General features: G+C 41.3%; 2 non-coding genes across 2 annotated transcripts; both read left to right on the top strand.

The window, feature by feature from the left end:
* The first annotated feature begins 563 nt into the window (after positions 1-563).
* TRNAC-GCA (transfer RNA cysteine (anticodon GCA)) lies at positions 564-635 on the top strand. Its single transcript has one exon. It is a non-coding gene; the product is annotated as a tRNA-Cys (tRNA).
* Positions 636-3,184: 2,549 nt separating this feature from the next.
* Positions 3,185-3,256, top strand: TRNAC-GCA (transfer RNA cysteine (anticodon GCA)). The gene has a single exon. It is a non-coding gene; the product is annotated as a tRNA-Cys (tRNA).
* The last annotated feature ends 6,980 nt before the right edge of the window (positions 3,257-10,236 follow it).

Raw genomic sequence — 10,236 nt, forward strand, 5'->3', positions numbered from 1 at the left:
TTCCAAGTTTCAGGCAAGTTATGTTACATAAGAGTGTATCTCCTTGACCATCTGTCTTTGTGTAAAATCATCTTACAGTTATGTCTTGGAAAAGCTATCTCACACAAATCATTATTTATACATATTTTTTCCAGAATCAGTTTAATGTAACAAATGTCTATTAGTGCCAGTTATGAGCTCAGTTCTGTGAAGTCAGAAGAGCAATGAGGATCTCAGTTGCTGGGAGCCGTGGCTAAGGAAGCATGACAGGAATCCAATCATCACATTATACTGATGGTGCTATTTGTGGAAAACCTGAGGATTTTTATCTGGAACCGAGGTTCACTTTGTATGAGATATGGCAGACAGCCGAGGCTTTGGGTATGGAAAGTCTAAGTTTCTAGGCTCAGAGAACTTAATTCTCAGGAGTCAGGTCTTTTTTCATAATGAAATTCTAAGACTTGTGATGCCCAGATTTCTTCCAGGCAGGATTCTCTCTAATTATAGTTCCCCTGAGTTACTGCAGGTGTTTAGAACCATAATGTTGAGAGAGAGAGAGATTATGAAAACAAGTCCATGTCAGTGGGGGTATAGCTCAGGGGTAGAGCATTTGACTGCAGATCAAGAGGTCCCTGGTTCAAATCCAGGTGCCCCCTGCATATTCTTCATGCTTTAGAAAAATAGTATTGATTTTGACTTTTATCTTCTGTGGCTCATGGCTCTTTGAATAATCACTAATTTCCCTTTTGTACATGCCAGGTGGCAGACTATGTTCTTTATGTTAATTACCTCCTTCATTTCTCATCAAAATTTTACAAGACACATTATCTCCATTTTGCATGAGGAGTCTGAGACTTGGAGATACTACAAAGCTCAGGTCCAGGATTTGAACTCAGAGCATGGTTCTCAATGACTTCATTATACTACTCATTCTGTTCTCCTTCTGTTAAAATCTTTGTCACAAAATTCCACTTAGTAATGCTCCCAAGGTGCTAGAACTGTCCATAGAGTTTTAGAACATTTGGATGCAGGGCAAACCCAGTAACTTAGTGATGGTGTCCACACTTTACAGTGTCCTGGGGGCAGTCAGGGAATAGAGTCCTTGTTCACAGAACACTGCTGTGGATAAACATGAACTGGCCTAAAGTTTAGGGAACTGCACTCCTTTCCTGCTCTAAAGCTTGAGGACTTTCTATTACCTTTCCACCCCCAGTTCATTTCCTGCAGCAAGCACCCCACCTTGGGTGCCTGCATTCCAGACCCAGGCTGGGGCCAGAGGTCAGGCCTTAGTCTAGGTTTAACTCCTGCCTACAGCTCAGATACTGCTGCATTTTTAAATCAGCTTGAATGACATACACTGAGCACCTATTATGTGCCAGAATTGTGCAAAGTGTGAACCCAGAAGTGAATAAGACACAGCCCCTGGACTCAGTGTGCTCTCAGCCAGGAAGCAGGCCTGTAAAATAAGAAGTCAGACAGCTGTGAGCTGGACCGAGCTGGGCCAGCTTCAGGAATGCAGAGGAGACAGCTATTACCTCTGTCCAGAGGAGGGAGGTTACAGGACACTTCCAAGAGGAGCTGATGGCAAGTCAGGGTCTCACAGAAGAACAGTATCTCATCAGAGGGAAGGTGGAGGAGAGGCAGGGGTGCAGTGAGTGAGGGTTGGGTCCCAGGCAGAGACAACTGCATGGGCAGAGGCTGGAGACAGATGGATGCAGTTGGAGGCAGCTGGAGCACAAAATGTGCTATGGGGAGTGTCAGCAGAGGAGGCTGAAGCTGAGGAGGCAGACAGGGATCAAAATGTAAGAACTCTTGTTGTGCTGAGAGGCTTGCAGTTTATCATGGAGGTATTTAAGAGGAGTGGCCTAGATGCACTTGGTTTTAAAATGACTGCTGTGGGAGCAGTAGGGGATGGATGTGAGGGGTGGAGGCTGGGAGGCCATTTAGGAGGTGGTGGCACTGCTGTGCAGGGGTGGGAGTGAGCTTAAGTGATGTCAAAGCTAAAATCAGCAGTACCCAGTGATTAACTTGTACTGGGGAGGAGAGGTTGGAAGAAACCCAGAGTCATGTTACATGCTTTGGCCAAATGACTGAGTACACAGTGTGTCACCAACCAAGACAGGGAGGAGGCTGATCAGATCGTTAAATAGGCATGCCTGGCACCCAGCTCTGAGCCCACACTGAAATCCTGGCCCCACCACCTCCCAGCTGCATGGCCACTCTGTGCCTCAGTTTCCTTACTTGCAAAATCAGTATGCTAACAATAATACCTGTTCTGTGGGATTTTTTGGTGATGATTCAGCAGGAAGTTATGGCTAGAACTTTTAGTACTGAGCCTGGCACATAGCAAGTGTTTAGTAAATATGGACTATTATTATTACAACAAAGCAAAATAAGAGGAGATGCAGGTTTGAACAGGAAGACAGCAAGTGTAGTTTGGGGCGCACTGGGTTTGCAATCTGAGGTTTCTGTAGAACCTCAGAGTGGAGCGGCTGGGAAAGGTCATCTACGGCCCTCAGAGAGCTGTGAGCTGGACCTCTGGGGGCTGTGGGTTCCTTAGCTTCACAGCAGCTGCCAGGCTTCATCAGGAAGAACTTACTGCAGTGACAGAGATTTCCTTGACCTTTCTTCTCCATCTTGGAGATACACAAGATTGAAACTTTTCAGACTGGAACTCAAGGAACTAGGAATCTGTGGTGTTCAAAGGTGAATTTTGAACTTCTTAACTGTTATTTTTTTTCCAGCTGTAAAATGAGACAGCTCACCTGGATGAGATCCCCTTGAAAATCTGATGAAATCATGTACAATATACAATTCATGCACACATACAATATTTTCCTGTAATTCAGAGTTGAACATGAACCTCTGTAGTCCAGTTGTGGATACCCAGTTAAGACCCCCTCCATGTCCAATACTTGATGGCAGCCTATGATATTTACAACATTCACTGATGTGCCTGGAGATTTATGGGCAGTTGGTGGGTATTTTAAACACTGGAGAGCTAGACTGAGAATATAGCACTGAGCTTTAAGTTCTGAGAAGAGAATGAACATACATGCTCTGGGAAAAGTAGGAGGTGGTGTGGCTAGAAGGGAATCAGGGATGAAATTAAATCTAGGAGGAATCTCAGCCACACAGATATTTATGAAGTATGATGAAACTCATAAAAGTGGAATAAGTGCTTATAGGGGGCATAATAGCATCAGGGGGTATAGCTCAGTGGTAGAGCATTTGACTGCAGATCAAGAGGTCCCTGGTTCAAATCCAGGTGCCCCCTGTTTTTTTTCTTTTGTTCTTCCTGGCAGTTTCATTAAAAGACTGGATCTAGGGTGAGGTAAGCAAGGTGCCTAGGGCTCAAAATTTAAGGAGGCACTCACTCTCAGGTTCATGGAGGTGCCTTGGCTTATTAATTCCCTCACAGTAGAACTGTGTGCTCATGTAAACCTACCCTGCCTGCACCAGACACACACAAACACAGCCACACACCCAGAGACACCCAAAGACACCCCCACACCAGATGTCCCCCAACCACACACACACACAGATCCACACACAGTCACACACAGACACACCAATAGACAAAAATACACACACACATGCACTTTCTCACATGTACCTTTATTTCTCCAGTCCTGTATATTCAAGTCTTATCAACCAGAAATTTCCAGCTTCCTTTCTACAAACTTTTTATCTTTTAGTAATTTTAGAGTTACAGAAGAGTTGTAACGATAGTACAGAGAGGTCCCCTATAACTTTCACTCAGCTTCCCCTAATGTTGACAAACTTACATAACTGTGACATATTTCTCAAAACTATGAAACATCAGTGCATCACTATTAACCAAACCAAAGACTTCATTCAGATTTCCCCAGTTTTTCCACCAGTGTCTTTTTTCTGTTCCAGGATTCAATACAGTGTACCATGTTGCATTTAGTCATAATGTCTTCTTAATGTCCATCAACTTCTGACAGTTGCTCAGCCTTTCCTTGTGGGTTTTTTAAAATTGAAATGCAGTTGAGTTACAATGTTGTGTTAATTTCTGATGTATATCAAAGTGATTCAGTTATACATATATGTATAATTCTTTTTCATATTCTTTTCTATAATGATTTATCTCAGGATATTGAATATAGTTCCCTGTGCTATACAGTAGGACCTTGTTGTTTATCCATTCTCTCTCTATATATATCTATTCTATATATCTATTCTATGTAATAGTTTACATCTGCTAACCCCAAACTCCCAGTGCATCATTCTCCTAACCCCTTCCCCCCTTGGCAACCACACGTCTGTTCTCTATGTCTGTAAGTCTGTTTCTGTTTTGTAGATAAGTTAATTTGTGTCATATTTTAGATTCCACATATAAGTGATATCATATGATATTTGTCTTTGGCTTACTTCACTTATGTCTAGTTCCATCCATGTTGCTGCATTATTTTGTTCTTTTTATTCCATTATATATATGTACTACATCTTCTTCATCCATTCATCTGTCGATGGATATTTAGGTTGTTTCCATGTCACGCCTATTGTGAACAGTGCTGCTGTGAACAGAGGGGTGCATGTACCTTTTTGAATTAGAGTTTTGTCTGGATATATGCCCAGGAGTGGGATTGCTGGATCATAGGTAATTCTTTTTTTTTATTGCACATATATTTTAATGCTCAATTTTAAAATTAAAAACATAAGAGATAAACTTTTGAAAACCTGTTTTTGGTAACTTTTAACAGATTGTACAATCAATTAAATTCCCATAAAATTATATCTGAATTACAAATTTGTTCGTAATTTGGTTTTTGATCACTTCAGACACATTAAAGAATAGCCAAAACATCCAAATGCAAATTTTTTTTTACAAAATTCACTGTTACCTGCCTACTTAACATACTCTGAAACTCATCATCATGAATTTAATTCACTTTCTTGTTCTCTTGACATCTACTTAGATTTACCGTTACCCCTGCTTTTTATATTCCCTAATGGTTTCCTAATGTTACTTTGATAACTTCCCAGGGTTTCAGTAGACTTACAAGAATGTGGGGCTCTAATTAATGGGTCTGGATTTCTACCTGACTAATTTTTAAAAATGTTTGAAGTATAATATGCATACATAAGCACAAACAAAACCTACCTATCTAATCAGTCCCCAGAGCAAGAATGATAACATTACTAGTGAGTTGATGAAGCAGATATGTTTTACTCAGTTCTTGTTTAAATCTATAGCCATCGTAATGACCCTTGGTCAACTCTGAGAACTAAACTACTGGAATGTTCACATAGTGGCTGGGTAAAGATATTAGTCTATATGCCCAAAGTAGTGAGTCAAGATGAGCAAGCATGTTAAAGTAAACATCAAGTTTCATGATGTGTACCCAGGGCCTGGTTTGGGGTTCACACCCATGGCTAGGAAGTGACCAATTCCATTTAGGAACTTTGGACCCCAAGACTCAAGCCAAGTTTCCCGAGCATGGTCATCTCACACATATTCTTGTACTTCCCACCTGGAGAAGAAGATGCATCCCCTGCATAGGGAGGACAAGAAAGCCTGCTTTTTACCTCTCTAACATTTGCCTGTATATATCTTTTTTCTGTTATTTCTGCCCTGTATCCTTTGCAGTAATAAATCTTAGCCATGACTAAAACAACTACATTGGGTCATGTTAGTCCTTCCAGTGAATCCCCAATCTAGCGGGTGATCATGGGATGGCTGAGACCATGGCTGAGACCATTCTGAGGTGACTAGCACCTCAGAAGATCCCTTCTTCCTCCTTTAAAATCAGTATGTCTCCCAAGAATAATTACCATCTTGACTTCTAACAGCATAGAGTAGTTCTGCTTGTTTTTGAACAATATATATTTGGAATCATACAGTCTGACAGTCTGTGCTCTTTTGTACCTAGATTCTTTCACTCAAAATTTTTTGTGCGAGTCATATATGTTATGTGTGTAGTTGTAGTTTAATCATTTTCATAGCTGAATTGAGTATTTTCATTGACTATATTACAATTTACGTTTCCATGCTTCTGTAGATGAACATCAGGGTTGTTCTAAGTTTTGGATGATTATCATTGTTGTTGCTGTGTATATTTTGTTTCATGTCTTATTGTGAACATGTGTATACTCTTCACAATAATTCTGTTTTTAGCTTTTTGAGGAACTTCTGTACTGTTTTCCATAGTGGCTGCACCAGCTTACATTCTCACCAACAATGTAAGAGTGTTCCCTTTTCTCTCTTTGTGGGTTTTTTTTTTTTTTTGTATACTTAACACTTTTTAAAACTCTGGGTCAGATATTTTGTAGAACACTCCTCACTTTGGGTTTGTCTGGTGTTTTCTCATGATTAGCCTGGGGTTATGTACTTTGTGGAAGAAGATCATAAATGTGCTGTGTCCTTTTTAGTCACATCTTATTAGAGGCAGAAGAAAAACACCGTAGCAATTTACTGCCACATTGGTAAAATGTTTAGGTGTCCAGTGTCTGAGGCACATCAGGATATGCCTTCTACAGTGAGAGACACAACACAGAACAAGGCGCATTACTCAGTGAGCCTCTTTGGGTTTTGGTGGCAATGTGTTTCTCTGGTATGTTTACTAGATAACAATAACCCATAAGATTGTCAGTTTTTTTGTGTGTGGACCCCAAGGCAAGAAAAGGGTCTGCACACAGGCTGTGGTGAACAGTAAAGATTGGTATCCTTTTCCTGCAAGGTCTGATGCAGGTAAGGTGGCCTCTGTCCCTCTTGTAGCTATGTCATCTAGCAAAATGTGGCCCTAGGGTCACCGTTCCAGTTCATGGCTGCCTTAGCCCAGGAGTGACATACATCACTTCTGCTTACAGTTTGCAGGACAGAACTAGTCATGTGGCCCCAACTTCATGCACTGGAGGTTAGGAAAGGTTAGGAAAGCATTTGGGTACATGGTGAGTATGAATTTTCTTTGCCATAACCCATCTTACCCATTCCAATATGGACACTTAGTTGGTGGCAATTCTTTCTGATTCTTCTTGTCAAGTGACTGGCAAGGTCTTTGCACACAGTAGGGGCTCAGAAAGTATTTGGTGAATAACAGCTACTGGCTAATTCAGTGAATGAATAAATAAATGAAGCAAGGTATAGAAAGAAAGTATATTTCTAAATTATTTGGAAACTAATTTTATTATAAGGCAAGAGTTATACCTCTCACATTAAAAAACTACTTATTGCTGCTTAAAAGAGTCAACCTTTTATTGAAGAAGAAAATGTTGTCTGTGCCCATCATGTAAAATACAGAATAATAATTGTTTTTACCAGTTTGTTTTACTCTGAGAAATTTTTCCTACTCTGCCTCCCTTTCTAAAAGTGTCCACATGACCTTCAGCCATTGTAAAATCAAAGCACCTTTATTATATACAATTTTAAACATATATCAAAGAATATAGGAAGGAAGAAAAATTGGTTGGTTCTTCACCACTGTCTTTAAAACTGTTGTCTTTTTTATATGTGATTGTGTTTGTACATGTGTGTGTTTTTTTGTGTGAATGTATGTAAATATTTATTAAACAAAAATGCATCAGGCATATCTTAAGCAGCATCTCAGATCCTCTTGGCCTTGACCATTTCTGAGGCTCTTGACCACCTTTTCTGCCCTGGCTGCCACGGGGGTAACTGAGTATGTAAGGACCTGTCAGCTCCACCCAGGCATGCCCTGCAGCCTTCCCTCCTGTCCACGCTGGATGCTCCGGCCTTCCACTCTTGGCTTCCTTCATGCTTTTGAGGTGTGAGAGGTCACGGGCCCAGTTGGTGCCCCCACATACAAAACTTGGAAGTGTTAAGGAGCTCTTGCACCATGGGGAAACCTTTCACCAATGAGATGCAGAAGCTGAGGCTAAAATCTTCTCCTTGTTTCTTAGGACAGATTGTCTGGGGATGCAGTTCTTCACACATCCTCTCAAGAGACAGTTTTATGAGATCAAGCAACTAGTGCATTTGTTACCACATGGAGGCCAGCTTGGAAATTCACCTTTGAACTTATTGAACCTTCTTTCTCTTCCTCCCTCCCTTTTCCCTCACTCCTGCTCCCTGGGATGGCACTTTCTGAAAAACTAATAGCACACAAGCTTTTCTCAAGCTCAAGGTTCTGGGGTACACGGGTACAGCAGACACTCTGGATGCTTTGCCAATTTTCCCTTCAGCCCTTCCCACACAGTTCACCCTGGCCTGATTCCAACTGCCAGCATCTGCATCTCTTCTCCTGAGGGTTTTTTTTTTTTACCAAGAGCCTACTTTGCATATGTTCATGGTAAGGTGGAGGTGCCAGAGAATTAATGGCCCTTGGGAACAGCCCTCAGACAATGACTGACAGAAGCTGTCGTTTAAATACCCCTGATTTCTTACACCTTCCACGGGATCACTCTGAGCCATGATGCCGTCTGCCTGGGCTCCAGAGTTCCCAGTGGAATTGAGTTGGGTTGTCCAAGGAGGTAACTTGCATGACGGTACAGTCTTTACTGGCTTTCCCTTCCCTGTCCCACTCCCCCTCTCCTCACCAGTGTGCCTTGTGGTCATCTCTCAAATAAGTTACTTGAACTTGAATTCTTGACTCAAGAGTCTGCTGCTGTGGGAACCCAAACCAAAATATCAACCTAAGGTACATTTTGTAATTAATTAATTAATAAGGCTGCATCAGGTCTTAGTTGCAGCACGTGGGATCTTTGTTGTGGTATGTGGAATCTTCCTCTTAGTTGTGGCATGCAGGCTTTTCTAGTTGCTGTGTGCAGGCTTCTCTCAAGTTGTGGCACATGGGCTCCAGAGCATGTGGGCTCAGTAGTTGCAGCACGGTACACAGGCTTAGTTGTCCTGCAGCATGTGGGATCTTAGTTCCCCAACCAGGGATCGAACCTGTGTCCCCTGCACTGGAAGGCGGATTCTTAACCACTGGACCACCAGGGAAGTCCCTAAGACATATTTTGTTAAGTTGATATAACTGATTTTTTTCCATTTAATAATATATCCTGTACATGATGTTAGATATTCTAAAACTTTTCTAAAATATATGAGTTTTAAGTGCCACATGGTGTCTAACATATGGATTACACAAATAATATGTTGGGCATTTCAGTTGTTTCCAAGTTTCCTATACAACTGTAATTAATCAGCACTAAATGGAGCTGGACAGGCTTTGTCTCTAGGGCAGAGTTACAAATACACAAGCCACAGAAAGGTCATTTGTGCATGTGATGGGAAAGAAATAATCAATGTAGAGATTTCCCCTGACTTCTATTTTATGTTTTTTGAAGGTTGCCATATAACAGGGGTTCTTTAGGGAAAAATCAAAGGAATCTCAATTATATTCTATAATACTTTAAAAGGAAATGAGTTGCATCCAAGCTTTCATCAAACAAGGTACTATCTCTCTCTCATTTCTCTTTGAAAAGAAATGACAACTAAAAGCTGATCATGTGGTACTTTGTTACCTGATGGATTTTGTTTTTCTGTGGGGAAACTTTGGCTTCCTTCTTCCAAAGGGACATATCTCTGTCATTGTTTTACAGTTAGGATAACTTCTAACGGTTTATTCTGGTTTCCTGAATGATTTGGGACCAGTTAACCACCCACTGTAAGCTCTGGGTTCTTTTCCTTTGTACATTGGGGATAATAATAATATTTCCCTTACTAAGTTTGATGTCAGAATTGTATAATATAATGTCAATAGAGTACATAGTAACTGCTCAATAAATGAGAGTAATTATTTTCCAGTTACTTCCTTTTCAATGGTGAAGGGAATAGTGTAGAGCAGAGGTTGGGGCTTAAGAAATATGGAGGGGCATAAGGGTGGGACATGCAGATGTCTAATTAGATTCAGGGAACATGAATGGTTCTCTGCTCAAAGCGATCTTCTGTACAGATCCTTCCTGCTGTGACAGTCCAGGTCCCATAGCCCTGCATAATCCCAGCTTTCTTACCTTGCTCAGTGCTTCTCAAAGTGCCCCAGGAGCATCAGTAACACCTGGGAACTGATTAGAAATGCAGATTGCCAGGCTCCCCTTTGATTTTTAGGCTCAGAACCTCTGGGGGAGGGCAGTAATCTCTGTTTAAAAAAATCTGCTGATGAACATTAAGGGCTTAGGCCTTTGTATCTGGCCTGCCTTGGGGTTCCTGCCTGATTCAGGTACCCCCTCTTACAACCTTCATCCTGAGATGTTACTATTTGCTCTGTCTCAATTATGTATTCCTTTCCAGCTCTGATTTTGACTCCTCAACTTTCGAGTTGTACTAAGACC

Source organism: Eubalaena glacialis, chromosome 6, assembly GCF_028564815.1.
Source record: "Eubalaena glacialis isolate mEubGla1 chromosome 6, mEubGla1.1.hap2.+ XY, whole genome shotgun sequence".
Taxonomy (NCBI): domain Eukaryota; kingdom Metazoa; phylum Chordata; class Mammalia; order Artiodactyla; family Balaenidae; genus Eubalaena; species Eubalaena glacialis.